General features: G+C 48.9%; 1 protein-coding gene and 1 long non-coding RNA gene across 8 annotated transcripts in view; one reads left to right on the top strand and one right to left on the bottom strand.

Moving 5' to 3' along the window:
• Positions 1 to 17318, bottom strand: part of NHSL2 (NHS like 2) — a 254608-nt gene that overhangs the window by 84136 nt on the left and 153154 nt on the right. The gene's annotated exons all lie outside the window — the stretch shown is intronic.
• The window catches only part of LOC144309096 (uncharacterized), a 31762-nt gene that overhangs the window by 4136 nt on the left and 10308 nt on the right, over positions 1 to 17318 (top strand). For both annotated transcript variants that reach the window (XR_013375218.1, XR_013375217.1), the window contains exons 3-5: positions 13518 to 13632; positions 14472 to 14581; positions 16269 to 16462. This is a non-coding gene — a long non-coding RNA (uncharacterized LOC144309096). The remainder of the gene's footprint in view (positions 1 to 13517; positions 13633 to 14471; positions 14582 to 16268; positions 16463 to 17318) is intronic.

Below are 17318 nucleotides of genomic sequence, written 5' to 3' on the forward strand. Positions count from 1 at the left end.
CTTCTTTCCGTAAAAAGAGGCCTTTGCTCTTGGAGTGATGTCTTTCAAGTGTGTTTTCTGGCTCAGAGAAATGATATGATTTGGTTTCTTCAGCCTGACAGAATGATTTGCTAGTGCAATTGTTCTGTATGTTAATGGTTTTTATTTTTCTTTGCACAAATGATGTTATAACAACATTAGTGGAAATCTAAGGGAAAGAATAACTCACCAACAGGCCTTCCACTCACAATAAATCAAGGTTTGCTTTTTCCACAATTGCCTTCCTGTCCTTGCTCGTGTGCAGACATACTTATACAGGGTTTATAAACTTCAGCACAGGGATCCCTGGGTGGTGCAGCGGTTTGGCGCCTGCCTTTGGCCCAGGGCGCGATCCTGGAGCCCCAGGATCGAATCCCACGTCGGGCTCCCCGTGCATGGAGCCTGCTTCTCCCTCTGCCTGTGTCTCTGCCTCTCTCTCTCTCTCTCTCTCTCTCTGTGTGACTATCATAAATAAATAAAAATTTATTAAAAAAAAGTTCAGCACAGATACAATTTTGTACTGTGCTTTTTTGCATGGAACCCTCATCATAAGCATTGTCCATGTTGCCCAACTGTCCTTCTAATTAGCTCTTTATGGCTCTATCCTACCTCAGTGAGGTGGGATGCATCAGATTTATGTAGGCATTTCGCTGTTATTCTGCCCTTAGGTTGGCCATTGCACTTTTTATACCCACTTTTTGCTTCCCTTCCAGTTCTGTCCCAGGAAGTGTGTGTGGCTATCATGATTAGTCCCAAGCGCCAGAGCTCATGCTTCCACCCCCAACATGTCTCTTGGTTGTGGGAGGTGAGGAGCACCAGGAAATATTTTGTTTGGTGGCCTAGAGTTTCAACTTCTTCCATACCACCTTCCAATGGGATCCTTTATTTTTTTTAAAGATTTTATTTATTTATTCATGAGAGAAACACACAAAGAGAGGCAGAGACACAGGCAGAGGAAGAAGCAGGCTCCATGCAGGGAGCCCGACATGGGATTCGATCCCGGGTGTCCAGGATCAAGCCCTGTGCTGAAGGTGACGCTAAACCGTTGAGCCACCCAGGTTGTCCCAATGGGATCCTTTAAAAATATATTTTATCCACTTATTCATGAGAGACACACACAGAGAGAAGCAGAGACATAGGCAGAGGGAGAAGCAGGCTCCCTGCAGGGAGCCTGATGTGGGACTCAATCCCAGAATGACCTGAGCCAAAGACAGACGCTCAGTCACAGAGCCACTGAGGCATCCCTCCAATGGGCTCCTTAAGTCAGGTTAGGAAATAGGTCTTTGGGAAGAAGGCCCCCAGGGGCATAGAGGCCACCTGACTCTCTCAGAAGCCCTTGCCCTTTTTAGCATCCATCACACTGAAATCAAGAATTGTGAGAATTTGAGAGGCTTATGAATATGAAAGGGCTGGGTCTACTACGAAAACACCTCACAAATGCAATTAGATGACTTCTGCATTTTGTTTAGGTACAGTGAAGATAAAAGTGGACTCATTTTCATCTTGGAGCCCAGACCACCTTGTTCACAGCACAGATATGGCTGCTGGGGTTAGGGGTGATCAGAAAGCAGCATGATACCAATTCTGTCTGCATCCAAAGCCCCCTCAACACCGGGTTTAGGCTTAAATTCAAGAATACTCCACTCTCTTGCTAGATCAGTAATCCTCAGCTCCAGTTTCTGGACCCAATACAGAGCCTCCAATGAGTTTAATTATTCTCACAACACAAACGTGCCATCAAATAGAGATATGGTGGTGGGACTTCTACCAGGCTGGAGATTGCAGTCCTTGTTGCTATAGAGATTGGCTAGTCCTGCCAGAACAGAACCGCAGAACCTTCATTTCACCACACCTGCTCTTCAGGGTTACTAATTCCTGCCACAGTGGCAAAGATGCCAAGAAGCACATGGCAATAGGAACAAGTGTGACAGTCAGAAAGACTTGGGCTCCAATACTGGCTCTATGACTTCCTTGTCATCAGACCCTGAGGCAGCCCTCCCCCTGAGTCACAATTTTCTCATCTGTAAAATGGCATCAACAACCCCTGTGTGGAGGTTCTTCTGAGGGTTAAGTTAAAGTTGTGGATGAAAGATGCTGGTGTACTATAGGTGTGCGATATTGCTTCCTTTTCCCTTCTATGTGAGATAGAGGTTCAAATAGATGGTGCCTATATGCCCAGCTCTGCACATGCTGTGTAGTTAGGGTGGCACTGGCAATCTGTCTCCCCCTACCCCATCCAGATTCATAAGCCAACAGGGCTATAACTCAATCAAGAGATAGAAAAGGGTGTGGAATTTGGTGGGAAATCAATTCCAACTCATAAGCTTGGCAGACAAGGTTTTCCAGTGTCAAAGCAACCTATGCTTCCACAAGCTGTGGCCATCCCAGTGCTACGTCCACCTGCACCCCACCTGCTTTGCAGCTGCATTGCTCAGCCTGGCCACTCCCCATGGTCCTCCAAACATGCCGGGCTCACTACTGGTTCCATTCTTAGGGAAGACCCATGGTATTCCCCCATTTGCAATCATAATCACTCTCCTTTCATTTGAAAAGCAATTTCAACTTTCTAAAAGTTTTTCTAGCTATCTCATGCTACATCTTCTCAATCACCCTTGAGGGGTGGGCGGGGTTGTGTTGGCCTAAGGATCTCCTTTAAGAATGAATAGGTTTTTAAAAAGATTTATTTATTTATTTGAGAGAGAGAGTATGAGCAAGGGGGAGAGGGGCAGAGGGAGAGGGAGGATCTCAAGCAGGTTCCATGCTGAGTGTGGAGCAAACATGTGGCTCGATATCACGACCCTTAGATCATGACCTGGACTGAAATCAAGTTGGCCACTTAACTGACTGAGCCACCCAGGTGCCTCAAATTAATAGCCTTTTATAGCTGAAGGATGAAGGTAGCAGAAGTGAATGAATTGCCTAAGATCACTCTGCTGGTTCACAGGCAAGAGAGATCAGAACTCAAGCCTTCCGAGGCCTGGTCAACAGCTCTTTCCCACCCTTTGATAAATAAGTTTTAGCTCTCGTCTTTGAGAAACTCACATTTTGGTAGGGGAGATAAGCATGTCACAACAACCATAAAAATGACAACCCAATCTGAAAAGGCTACATACCAGGTAATTCCAACTATATGATATTGTGGCAAAAGCAAAAACCAGGGAGACAATAAAAAGATCAGTGGTTGCTGGAGTTTGGGGGTGGGGGAAGGATGACTACTTGGAACACAGATGCTCAGGGCAGTAAAAATACTCTGTATGATACCATAATGATGGGTACATGTCATCATACATTTGTCCAAACCCACAGAATATGCAACACCAAGAATGAACTGTAATGTGAACTACGGGTTTTGGGTGATAATGATGTGTCAATATAGATTTATCAATTATAACAAATGTCCCACTCTGGTGGGAGTTGTTGACCATGGGGGAGGCTGTGTGTGTGTGAGAGGGGCTGGGGGTATATAGGAAATCTCTATGCTTTCTCAATTTTTATGAACCTAAACTGCTCTTAAAAATTAAAATCTTAATTTAAAAAAAAGACAAATGAAAGCACATTGAAAAGACATTGCCAGTAATGATAGAATTATGTACAAGTACCAAATTAGTACAGAGGATGAAAGGATAAACCGTTAATAAATTTTGTATGGAAGAAAGAGATCAGTCAGGGAAGGCTTCAGAGAAGAGGAGACACTCAGTCCGAGCTTTCAAGGATGAATAGGAAATTGCCAAGAGAAGACGGAGGCTTGAAGGGGGGCATTCTAGGCCAAAGGTAGTGCGTTTGTGAAAGCATGGAAGTTGAATGAGCATGGTGTATTGGAAAACCAAAAGTCATTCAAGATGGCTAGATCATCAAGGAAGTAACAGGAAGTAAGGCTGGAGAAGTAGGTGTGTCCAATCATGGAAAGTCTTCACGTCGTGCTAAGGAACATACACTTTACCCTAGAAACAGGTGCTTCCCAAACTTAAGGCAATTTTCAACTTTTTCCATTTCCATGCACCACCGGTAATACTATTTACTATTTACTTAACTATTTTATTTTAAAAGACTCACTTTAGAACACTTAATCTTGCCCCAATAAAAAATATATGAGAAACCATGGGTTAGATTTGCTAGTTATATTTTTTTTCTGATACACATTAAAATATATGCAGAATTCTGAAAGGTAAAAGAAAAAAGTTTTCTCTAGATCATGTGCAAATGATCCCCTGGACCACCTGGGACAAGTGGGGCACACATTGGGAGCAATCCTGACCTCCCTGCCCCAAATTAGCAAAGCTTGGGTTCATAGCATGAGAGTGCAGGTTCAGATCACTCTGGTGGCTTGCTGCACTAGGCATGGTCAGGAGAAGGGCAAAGGTGGAGCCCAGTTTTGGAACAGGCCAGAAGTAACAAAGGTCTGGACTCACACTGACAGTGGATAAGAGGAGAGGCTGCCAGGTCTCAGAGAAAGACTCAACAGTAAACACTTGTTGAATGGATGGATGGATGGGTGGGTGGATGGATGGATGAGTGAAAATTTTAATTGTGAGGGAAGGGAGAGAGAAGAGCAGACATTGACTCTAGTTTTGAGTTTGGGTTACTGGAGAGATGGTAGTATCACCAAGAGAAAATGGATGAGAGAAAGGGGAGCCTCTTTGCAAGGGTGAAGGGTAGTGCGAAGTGTGCTTAGCTGACTGTGAGGTCCTTGTGGAACATTCAGGTCGAGATAGAGCAGTTAAATGTTAGTTTAATTGGGGAATAGAGATGTGAAGGCTAAGCCTATGGAAGTCTGTAGATGTGTCCTTTACTGCCAAAGGAGAGGGTATAGAGTGAGAGTAGATGCAGGCCTGAGTCAGAGCTCTGAAGAAAGGACATTTGCAGATAAGGGGCAATGGAAGAGGTGCTTTCTTCTTCCATAAGGATCTTCCGGGTGACCTTAGGATAGACCTACCTCCTGTGGTTGGGCCTCACCTCCTCCCTTAGACCACCAGATGTTTCCTGTGCTTATCTCCTGGGCAGCCAGGGCCGAGAGGCAAACCAGTCCTTTCTCTAGTTAGCCCAGTGGGACTAAGTGTTCAACCAAGGCTTCTGGGACTGCTAAGGATGATGAGTGAGCAGGTACAGTGCTGGGGAAAGGCAGGGTGCAGGAGGTGAAATGGGTCAGGAGGTGGAGTGGGAAAGAGAGGGAGAAGTAGCCCTGAGGCCACTTCCTCATGCTGCCAGAAGCTGGTCTAGCAGCTACTGCTTCTAGGATGACCCTAGACTGGAGCTGGCATTGGAGATGTAGAATGATTTCTAAGAAATGAAATAGCAGCCTGTAAGTGTCCCGAGCTGTAGTGCCAGCACTTATGAGGAAAGTGATCCTCAAGCTCCTGTACTGGGCTGCAGAGTATCTCCACTTAACACCTGTGGGTCCTGAGCCTCCAGCTCTGTGGCAGAGAAGCAGGATGCTATGAGGTGGTGGCTGGGCCATTCACCTAATGGTGGGTTCAGAAGAGTATGTCCCCAGAAGATTCCAAAGACACTTCAATGTCCAGAATACCTGCTGTTAGCTGGGGCCCCACAGGGGCCCAAATTAAGCCCACCTAGGAGGTCAAATCAAGCCCAGCTCTGTCAGGTGGACCCCAGTGACAGTCACCATGCCTGGAGCACATTCTAAGTTGTTTTCCTGTAGCTTCCTTTGCTCCGACACCCTGTGAGACCCCCGTTCTAGGGCTGCTTCTAGAACTGGCTGGCCCTGGACAACTCCCTGTAACCACTGGGCCAGCTGAGTCCCCAGGAAAAGGCAGAGACAACCCTCTGGTCCTGAACGTAGCAGGCTTTTGGCAAGACACCAATCTGTGTGTTGCTTTCTTATGGTAAACTTGAGTGAAACTTGGCAAAAACTTTCCTTTCCTTCCCACTGGCCTGATTGGTAGATGCTGGCCTCCCAAATGGGTACAGAGAGAACCAGGGGCTTCTTCTGTGAGGAGGGACAATGAGAAGGGAGACAAGGGGGTACTATCAAGATAGATGGAGGAGGGCAGGGAAAGTACCCCTGGCCCTAGTGCATGTGGCCTGATCAGAGGTAGCAGTGGAAGATGCTTCCCAAGTGGCCGAGGATTAGGCAGGAGGGAAAACAGTTGTTGTTGGTGGTGGTGGTGGAGTGGTTGTGACAAGAGTAGTTTCATCCACATTGCTCTTGCACTGCTTGGGAAGGTGAGCTAGGAAAAGTTGTCTCCAGATTCTGTCTCCCTGATTTCCATACTGTCAGCCTCCAGGGAGAGGCTGTTGGGGGGGAACTCTGCCAGCACCCTTGAGTTCATGTCTGGAGAAGGCCAAGTGATGGCACAGGGCATGCCCAGGGTAGGAGGGCAACTGGCTCAAGGCTGGCATGTGTTCCTCTCACCCATGCAGTGAGGAAAGCTCTCCTCCAGGGCTGGGGCAGGAGGTGGGGGCAGGGCATTACACAGCAAGAAACTGATTTGTCTGGATCATTCTATGCATGCAGCATATGAGGTAGAGCCAGGAGAGGTGTAGGTGTACAGTGCAAGATTGGAGGGGGGCTGCTGGGGGAGATGAGGGTTTGAATAACAAAGGAGTCTCCTAAAGGATAAGCCATGCATGGTTTCAGGTCTCTGCCTACTGGATCCAGACAGAAAGCACAGTCCTAGCAATAAACTTCACATTGCTCACTTCCCTGATGGTCCAGCCACCCTTCAGAGGCTACATGGGGTTGCTGGCAAAGAGGCTGGCCCCTGCCAGCTCAGGGAGCTCTGACTTATGCAATTCAGGCTGGTGCAGGAGCAGCGGAGCTGGGAGTTCACCCACATCTCCATCGGACTCTCCCCGCCCCCTGCCAGCCCCTGCAAGTCACGCCAAGGGTCAGGGGCCCCATGCGGCTGCAGCTGGGGAGGCCCTGGCTGTAGGAGCCCCAGAAAAAGGAGGGAAAGGAAGAGAGTACCTGTTGCTGAATGCATCCTGCTTTGGCGCTTACTCCTCGGTTGCTTGTGGTGAGAGTTGCCCATCATTCTGTTCTGGACAGGCAGCCGCCCGGTGGCTGCCTCCTCCTCCTCCTCCTCCTCCTCCTCCTCCTCCTCCTCCTCCTCCTCCTCCCCCCTCCTCCTCCTCCTCCTCCTCTTCCTCTGCCTGTGCTCCTCCCCAGGTGCTTACATCACCTCAGCTTTGCTTCTCACACACATGGCTCATCCAAATCCCACTTGTGCCCCTGGCACACGATTGTCCAGAACTGACGCTCTCACTTGGACTAGAGCTTGCTAGGAGCTTCTCTCAGCCTTTCTCTCTCTCTCTCTCTCTCTTTCTCTCTCTCTCTTTCTCTCTCTCTCTCTCTCCCCCTCCCTCCCTCCCTCCTTCCCTCCCCCTTCCTCAGTCTCTCTCTCTCTCCCTCCCTCCCTCTTGCTTAGTGCTCTACTCAGGTCGAGCAGCGCAGGTTCCAGGAGAACTCTAGCGAGCCCTGAGCATGGCCCCCGCCCCATCTGCCTCCGCAGCCAGGGCGAGCACAGGCACCCTCAGGGACCCGACTCGCCCGCCCTCACAGTCCCTGGCTGCTTCTGCTCTCAGAGCTGTCATTTCTGCTGCCGCTCCTCGCTCATCTGCAGAAGCTTGCAGGAGCGAGGGGCCAATAACAGAGCCTAATCCGGGAGTGTGACAGGGACCAGTGAAGGAATGTGCTACCCAGGAATTCCAAGTGATACAGCTCCCTGCTCCACTGGGGGACGGATCCAGTTCTGTAAATGACAGCTGCCAACAGACTCTGGGCTCGGGTCCTGACAGACCTGGGGGAAATTTGGGCAGAGCATGAGGCTGCCAGGCTGTAGGCTTGGAGCAAACACAGTCAGATGCCTCTCGCATGTCTGCTGTGGCCACCAGGTGTACCTGCCTCCTCGTCAGACACACTTGAAGCCTCACTCTGTTCTCCCCTCCCTTGCCTGCTTTGCCTTCCCAGGGGGAGGGCCAAGCTGCAGCCCAGAGATTCACTGCCTGGAACTGGGACCTTCGGCAGCCAATAAGAGGGCTCCTTCCATGAGTGCCACTGTAATTCCCACATGCACACCCTCTCCCTCTTACTCCCTCTCTAAACACATGCAGCTGCTCACTGCAAGTGCTGCAGCCCTGTGGGATAAGTGACACAGGGCAGGTTGTGCTGACTCAGCTGCTCACTCCAGCCCTAACAGCCTGGCGGCGAGGAAGGGCCATGGTTCCTGGAATCAATGGTGCCGGAGCTAGGCAGCCTTGAGTGACTTCACTTAACTTAGTGGAGTTGTGGGACTGTCCAACCTGATGTCATTGGATTCATGCTCACAGAGACAGAAGACCTGTCTGTCATAGTCATGGCCACAGAGCACTGTGAGTACAGGGTTGGCTAGAGCGTTGGCCTAGCAGACTTGGAGCACTGCACCACCCAGATAGCAGAGCCTTCTGACTTTGGGGCACGAGGTCTACAGTGGGATCCATCCATCCACCTGTCCGTTCATCCATCCATCCATCCATCCATCCAACCACCCACCTACCTACCCACCGAATCATTGCCATTCTTTCAAGTTCTCGGGGATCTACTCTGGCCAGGCGGGTCTTATGCTAGGTGTTGGGGACACATATGTTGCGAGTCACCATCTACAAGGGGTAACTGACAGACACACGCACAGAGTGTAACAGTACCATGGGATCACTGCTATACCAGGGAAAAGATCCACATGTGGGAGCACCAAGAAAAGCTTCTTCAGTTTGGAAGAGTTGGAGGACACCCACCTAGAGGAGGTTATACTTGGACTGGGTTATGAAGGATGAAGAAGAGTTGGCCAGACCCAGAAAGAGAAAGGACATGCTGTTAAATATTTGGAATACTAGGATGCCCTGGGTGGCTCATTTGGTGAAATGGCTTCCTTGGGCTCAGCCACCAGATCCCAGGATCTGGCCCCGTGTTGGGCTCCCAGCTCAGCAGGGAATCTGCTTCTCCCTCTCCCTCTGTCCTTCCCTCTGCTGGTGCTCTCACTAGCTCTCTCTCAAATAAATAAATAAAATCTTAAAAAATAAAATTCTGGAATATTCCCCCTGCCAGAAACCCTTCCTGCCAGGCCCCCAACCATCAAGGATCTCTCAGTTTTCTTCAACAATTCCACATACATCACTGAAGCCTCACCCCTGTGCCAGAATGAGGCTACAGAGGGAGGTAGACACTGACTTCAAGGCTCCCCAGCCTAGTTGGAGAGACATAATTATACAGAAAAGTCACAGGATGGTATGATCTTTGCTTAGGCCTTGTAGCTCACTGTGGAATGTGGCAGGAGGCCTCCAAGGAGACCTCCTGGGGCCAAAAAAGAGGGCTTGGGAAACAGAGGTCCCAGAGCAAGTGTAACAGGCTAAAAGGGAAGCATCTTGGGAAAATGGATGTATGACCATGGTCATGGGAGAGGTTTATGTATGTGGCAAAAACCTTGAAGGTAAGGTTTAGGGAACATCTGGTCCCTGCCCTCTTCTCTACTTGGGGTGGGTCCTAGATGTGAGTCTTGGTAGGTTCAAGGTTGTAAACATGGCCTGAAGAGAGGGTGAAAGAGACAGAACTATGAGATCTGGAGATGGTTCTAAAAGGCACAGGACAGGGGCACTTGAGACTTCCATTAACTAAGGGGCACCAGGCAGATACAGTAGGCACCTTGCTAAAAAGTGCTTCTCAGGGTGTCTGGGTGGTACAGTCTGTTAAATAGGACTCTTGGTTTTGGCTCAGGTCCTGATCTCAGGGTCATGAGATCAAGCCCTGTGTCAGGTTCTATACTCAGTACGGAGTCTACTTAAGACTCCTTCCCCCTCTGCTCCTACCAATCCCACCCCTTTGTACTCTCTCTCTCTCTCTCAAATAAATAAATAAACCTTTTTAAAACAAAGATTTTATTTATTTATTCATGAGAGACAGAGAGTGAGGCAGAGATATAGGCAGAGGGAGAAGCAGGCTCCCTGTGGGGAACCCAATGTGGGACTCGATTCCAGGACTCTGGGGTCACAACCTGAGTCAAAGACAGATGCTCAACTACTGAGCCACCCAGGTGCCCCAATAAATCTTTTTTAAAAAAGTGCTTCTCATCCCCTTATCACCTTCTCTACTCAGCTCTAACCCCATAATTCCATTAAAGCCTTCTCGCCATCCACTCTGAGTCTGCAGAGCTCACTCCCTTTCTCTGAGTACCTTCAGCCTTGGCTATCTGAGCCACTCAACTTGTCCCTAAACATAGATGTCTTGAATTTGTTAGAAATCTTCCATGGGCTCATGAACCTTCTCTACTCTTGGCAGCTTTGTGAATTGCTCGAGGGACGTGTCAGAATTTGGACCCTCGAGGGTGCCCTATGCAGGGCCTGGCCCAGAGGACATCTTGGTTAGTTTTTGCTGATAAATCGGTATGGACCACGCTACCCTGCCCATGCAGACCTTCTCTCATCCTCTTCCTCCTACTTCTCCTTTGCTCCCTGACAACCCCTCCAAAGCTTGGTCTTCCTGCTCCTAGCAACTCAAGATATTCTCAAAATATTCTCACTCCTTTTGACTTATCAGGGTGGACACCCGGGCTGTGTGTGATGCGGGTGGCAGCAGTTCTAATGGATCTACTGCTGCCAGACCATTACCCGTGGAAAGGTGCTAGGGAACTCAGCTATCCCTTGTGCTGAGCACTGTGCTCAGGCTTATGGGTATTATGGAGGGGGCTAGGTCCCCTGTGGTGTCTTCATGTGGACTTTGGGGGGCAAGGAAAGGGCTTCTTTTCAGCACGTGCACAAGCCGAGCCAGGCCAGAAGCAGCAGTGTTTATGCAGGGAAGAGGACCAGGCTCCTCACCTGACTTGGTGCCTTTAGACATACCTGAAGAGGGGACAGAGGAGTCTGAGGCCTGAAATCAGCGCCTCTGGGGTCCATCTCCTCGAAGTGAAAGAGTTTAAGGCTCAGTGTTGTCCCCTGATCAGCCATGCTTAGCTGTATTCAGGGCTGGAGGACGGGGTGGAAAGGGAATGAGGTGGGTGGAACTATCTCCAGACTCCTGTAACAATGGACCCCAAGAGCTAGGAAGAGAGCCAGTGTGTCACTTCAGTTGTGCTCTCACTTCTCACAATCACCTGCAATGGGCCAATGTTGGGTCCCCATCCTGCAGAGGAGAAAATGGAACTTCGGGAGGATGGTGGTGCTGGAAAGTGGCATTGTCAAGGGCGAGAACCCATGTGAGGCTGACTCCAAGTCCAGCTCTTTGTTGCTCCACTGGCCCTGTCTGCCATGATCGGCACACACTCTATCCTGGTATGGGGAGGCTCCAGGGACGAGTTCCAGAAGGAGAAGTGAATTTGAATACACAGCCCTGACTCTGACTCAAGCGGGTCCTGACATACCAGGCAGTCCACTCAGCGCCATGTCCTGGAGAAACTTCATCCCTTTCCATCAGTCACGGCTCACTCAAGCATCAAGTACCAGCTTTTTTTCCAAGCCCCCCAAAATGCTGTCTTCTATTCCATCTGCTTGGAAGGGTTTCTTCCCCACCCCCAGTTCTGCTCGTTAAAAGCCGTATTCATCTCTCAAGATTCAGCATCCTCCTCCGTGAAGCTTTCTCAAGCCTTAGCTTGCAGCCAGGAGCACACTCTCATCCTCAAGGCCACATCCTTTCCATGACTGGTAGGGCCATTGCCTATGCCTCCTGTCCTGCTTCCAAGCCTCTTCTGATCTTCCCAGCTGTAAACAGCCTTTCCCTTGGGTTTACTCTCACAATACAATGCAATGGTCCCTGAAGTGTGGTACACATTTTGCTAGTGGTACATGAAGTAGTGGTATGGCAGGGAATTTTACATATCTGCAGACCATCTTTTTTACATTTAATAGTCATGTATTTATTCTAATGCCTACTCGACTCCAATAATAATTGGAGGAAAAAAGTGTAATTTCTTGAGTATTCAAGGCTGAATTAAATGAGTTCAAGAAAAAGAATTTGCTATCTGTAAAGTGGATTGAATTACTTATCCCTTTCTTGTCAGCTGTTGTGAGGAGGTGTGCAATGATGGCTACAAATTGCTTTGAGGAGGGCTTATGTAGTCCTGGTCAGGCTCAACTTTCTGACCTGGGTAATGGGTATATGGGTGTATTCATTTTATAATCATTCACTGATGTATGCACTTCAAAAAAAAGATTTTATATATTTACTTGAGAGAGAGCACAAGTGGGGTGGGAGGTGGACTGGGGGCAGAGAAAGAGAGGAAGAAGCAGACTCCCAGCTGAGCAGGGAGCCCAATGTGGGGGCTCAATCCCAGGACCTTGGTATCACAACCTGAGCCCAAGGCAGACGCCTAACTGACTGGGCCACCCAGGTACCCCTGTGCATTTTTTGTGTGTGTTTTTGTGTATGTGTGTGTGTGTTGATTTCTCATAAAAAGTTTATTAAAAATAAAAGCCTGACACATAGTAGGCCCTCACTCAAGGTAAGTTGCATGCTTCATATTTTGGACCCAAGGACCCACTAGAAGGGTGTTGATGCCTCTGACATCCAAGGAAGGGTAGGTTTAGATGTATAGAAAGTGGGTTTAGGGAGGGCAGTAGGCTATGGAATTGTGATTTGAGGCACGTTTTCTTCTTTGGCTCCTGTCCTGGTAAGAAAGCCAGAGAGCCTTCTGAGAGCCTGTGCTGATGAGTAGCAGGCCAAGACCAAGACGGTGGAACCAGCCAAGACTTGGATAATAAACAAGCATACATCCCAGAGGATAAGCAGAGAGGCCAGCACAGGGGACAGAGCACTGGCCTGATGCTTTATGACCTTGGGCAGGTCCTGGGCCTCTCTGAGCCCCATTTCATTTCCACCTGGGCAGTTAAATACATAGACCTAATTGCTCCTTAAGGGTCCTCTCACCTCAGATGCTCAAAGGGCTGTCCTAGGCTTTGACCTTAGTCAACAAGTTTGTTTTCAAATAATCTGAACACCCAAACTGTTCAAGGTTGCCGATGATACAAGAATGAGGGACTCCAGCTGCTGCCTTCAGAGGGTTTCCAGGTTTCAGTTTTTCTTATATACTTCCCCCCTGGGGCTAGATGAGCACCACGGTTCACAGTAGGAGGGTCTCTGAGAGACTTTCAAAGGAAACCATAGCCAGGGTTGGAAATACACATGCCTCCAAAGGTCAGGAAGTGGGGCAGGACATTTGTGAAGTAGGCTGGGGGAAGCAATAGGGAGTGTCAGAGAACTGGAGCATTCATGCTGCCCACCCTCCCCATAGCCCCCACTGACCCCCAAAGCATTCATCCTCCAATCTGGGAAACTTCAATGCTGGTCAAGCCTAATCCATCTGTAGTCCACAGGCTATCAAGAGCTTGCCGCTTTGCTTCCTGTTGGCTGTGGCCACCAAGTATACTTGAGCCTATATTCCTATAGGTATACATTTCTGTATAAACACTATACATGTAATATCGCACCAATGGATTTTATAAATTGTAAAATATAAAGAACTGTGTAACAAAATACATGTGATTAGGGATTCTCATATTTCTATCCTGTACCCCAATAGATTATACACCCAGTTTGGAGGCTGCAGGCCTTAAACCCAGCTGATGGGAGAAGGACAAAAGAAGGGGACTGAGCACATGCGCTGTGCTCCGCTACCTTTCAGGACTTGTTCCCAGGTATATCATTCCCTCACTGAATAGATTTCACTGGGCCTGTTGTATCTAGGTCCTGTGCTGGGCACTGGGAGATAGAGAGATGGACAGGACAGACAGAAGTAGTTGACAAGCCAGTCAGAAGAGCCAGACAATAACTCAAGGTGTAAATTATTGACGTAGGGCTGGTGTGATCAAAATGCTGGGGGTGGGAGAATTCACATGGTGATATGATGGTGAGCGACAGGGATGAGTGTGGGGAGATAGTTTAGATCAGTGGTCTGGGAAGGTCTCCCTGAGCTAAGAACTGAAGATGTCAAGGAGCCAGCAGAGGGAACAGAAGGTGCCAAGCCCACGAGGTGAGGAGAAACGATTCTGAGAAATGGAAAGAAGGCCTCCTCCTAGGGTGGAGGAGGTCAGGGGAAAGTGGCCAATTTTATTTGAAGCACAATGGGAAATCTACTAGAGAGTTTTAAGCAAGGAAGCGATCGGATCTCATTGAAAATTTTCCAAGACCACCCTGTCTACTACATGGACAATGGACCAGAGGGGATTGGAGAAGAAATGGGAACGTCAGGAGGCTGTGATATTGGTTTGGGCAAGAGGCGGCAAACCAGGATCAGGCAATGGAAACAGTGAGTTCAGGCAAGCATAAGATGTGACCTCCTAACAACCCTACAATAATGCCCTTGTAAGGCTGCTATTATCTTCCCCACTGCACATTTGAGGAAACTGAGGCCAAATAAAGTTAAATAACTTGTCCACGATCACACGGCTTGTAAGTGATAAAAGCAGGATTCACCCAGGTCTGCCTGGTTTTCTTCCCATTCTACTTTAAATTCTAATTACGTTTCTTGCTCCAGGGAATCATTCACCAGGACCATACAGGGTCTTCCTACTTCTACCCTGAAAATCGCTTGGCATCCTGAACAAAGAAAGGGGGACTGCAGGCTGACCGTGCAATCAGCCAAGGGTATGTGAATGGTTAAAACAGTCCATTCGTCCCGTTTTCCTAAACATGCTGAGTTCACCAGAGCTCTAACTAAGGGAAAAACCATTCTTTCCTTCGGAGGGGGAGTGGACAGGAGGAGGGTGGTGATGGTATATTTGGAAATAGAAAAATAAAGGCTGCCAATTTCTGCCTTCAAGGGAAGCCCAAGGGCACAGGCCATGACAGGGCAAGTGACTTGCCAAATCCCTCATAGCTCCCAAAGTTGTTCATGTGAAAAAGAAGACAGAATTGTTCCTCCCAAAGACATGAAGTCCTTTACAAAGCAGTTTGTTAGCAAAGCCTCGCATCCCTGTCACTATGCAAAGCACGCTGGAACGTTGCCATGGCAACAAGCAGCTGGATGCCTGAATTGGCTCAAGGCCTGTCTCAGCAGAGGCCCAACCTGTAGGGGCAGCTCCCAGAAAAGGGTGTGTGTGTTGGGGGAGGGGAGCTGGTTTTGCAGATGCTGATGAGGAGCCCTGAGCTCGCTTCCAGGTTACCAGGGTCCAAAGCCTGTGTCTTCAGGAACTATTTCCTGTTGCCAGACATGCCGAACTTCCACAAACCACAGAACTCCAGGTTGGCATAACCCTGACCCTTTCCCCCAGTTCTCTTCTGGTGTGTTCCCCCCGCCCCCCACACACCTTTCTTTTTTGTGTGGCTGGGAAAAGGAAAGAAAAGGGAAACATCCACCTGCTGTAAGACAAAACTCCCTGTGTTACAAGAAGAAACTATAGCCCAGAGAGGGAAAGTGACAGGCTGAAAGTTGCAAGGCCTTGGCAATGCCAGAGTCAGAGCACAGCTTCCCTGACTCCATGTGTGAGTTTCACCAGTGTATACTTCTTTCCCTGGGCACCTGGGAGGGAGGAAAGTGATTCGGTATTGATGGAGGCCCTCCCAGTACATGCTGTGCTCCATTCTTCCAGCTATTCCTCATAGCTCGTCTGCATCCCAGACTTGCAAGACAACTATTATTATCCTCATTTCACATGTTAGGAAATGGAAGCTCAGATAGGTTAAGGGGTGAGCTGCAGGTCACACAGCTAGACAGAGTGGTGTTAGACTCCACCCTGGTCTTTGCACTTCACCACAGGGCCCCACGCTCCTGATCCCACATGCGCTTCACTGCCTCCAGTATGAACAAGACACACCACTGCAAGTGATTCTAGACACTGTTTCTCCCCTGCCACTTATGACAAAAGAGTGTTCTCCAGTAGATCAACAAGCTGCCACCCAGTAAAGACCAGCCACTGATGTATTTCTCCGAGCCTCAGGTTCTGCATCATTAAAGTGAGGGTAACTCTAGTTGGAGGTTGCTGGAGGGGTGAAATGAGAATGTGTATAAGGTGGGCAGGGCGGGGCACCTGGGTAGCCCAGTAGCAGCTGCCTTTGGCTCAGGTCATGATCCCGGGGTTCTGGGATTGAGCCTAGAGTGGGCTCCCTGCCCAGCGGGAAGTTTGCTTCTCCCTCTGCCCCTCCTCCCGGCTTGTGCACTCTCTCTCTCTCTCTCTCAAAAGGTAAAAAATAAAATTTAAAAAGTGGGAAGGGCAAGGTCTGGTGCACAGCAAACACTCAATAAATGTTAGTTACTGCTAAGAGTATTCCCTTTAGGGACCAGTTCCAGTTCTGCCACGTCAATGACACCAGCCCTTATTTGATGCAATTTCAGTTTCATTCCCCGGTCATCCACTCATTGCCGGCTGCCAGCACCTGGAGTTAAATTCCTTCTGCCAGAGGAGAAGAGGGCCTCAAGACAAGGTGATACCGAGCCAGTCCTCAAATAATGAAGCGATGTTTGCCAGTAAGATGAGGGTTGGAGAGAGGACATTCCAGGCAGAGGACATTAACAGCAAGAGCCTAAAGGTATGAAGGTACCTGGTGTTTGGGGACAAAGAGTGATCTAGTACAGTGAGGCAGAAGATGAGATAGTCGGGAGCAGACCACGGAGGACTTGTGTGTCAGGAGAAGGGGTGATGGATTTTATCTTGAAGGTGACAGGGAGCCACGAAAGCTTTTAGGTGAGGGAGATCAGCATGGGGGCTACAAGGTGGAAGGCTGATTCGAGAGAGGCGAACAGACTGGTCAGAGGTGGTGGGAAGGTGTGGGGTGAGAAGGGTTGAGGGCTGAGGATGAGTACCAGGGTGGGAAGGAACAGTGGAGGAGATAACCTGAGGATAGAATGGGTAGTGCGCTCTCCAAATTAGGGAGCCCTGGGAGAGGCATAGGAACAGGGAGGAGAGGAGAGAGCTCAGCTTGGCTACTGTGGGTGTGCGGTGCCTCTGGGCACATTGTCCACAAGGTCAGGGCTGAGACAGAAATGGAACAGTCACCAGCTCTTGGAAGTCCAGCTGACCCTTGACAACGTGAGGGTGAACTTCATGGGTCTGCTTCCGCGAGGATTATTTTTGATACAGTAGAGAAGTGCAGCTGTATTTTCTCTTCCCTGTGACTGTCTTAACGATGTTTTCCTTTCTTTATTCTAAGAACACAGTATATAATCCATATAAAATACAACATAGGCAATAACAGTTTATGTTATCAGGAAGGCTTCTGGTCAACAGGAGGCTATGAGTTACGTTTTGGGGAAGTCAAAAGTTGTATGTGGATTTTCAGCTATGTGAGGGGTTGGTGTCCCTAACCCCCATGTTGTTCAAGAGTCAACTGTGTATGAAGAGTGGATGGGACAGTCCGGTTTGAGTGGGGAGATTGGGGAGAGAGG

Source organism: Canis aureus, chromosome X (genome assembly GCF_053574225.1).
Source record: "Canis aureus isolate CA01 chromosome X, VMU_Caureus_v.1.0, whole genome shotgun sequence".
Lineage (NCBI taxonomy): Eukaryota > Metazoa > Chordata > Mammalia > Carnivora > Canidae > Canis > Canis aureus.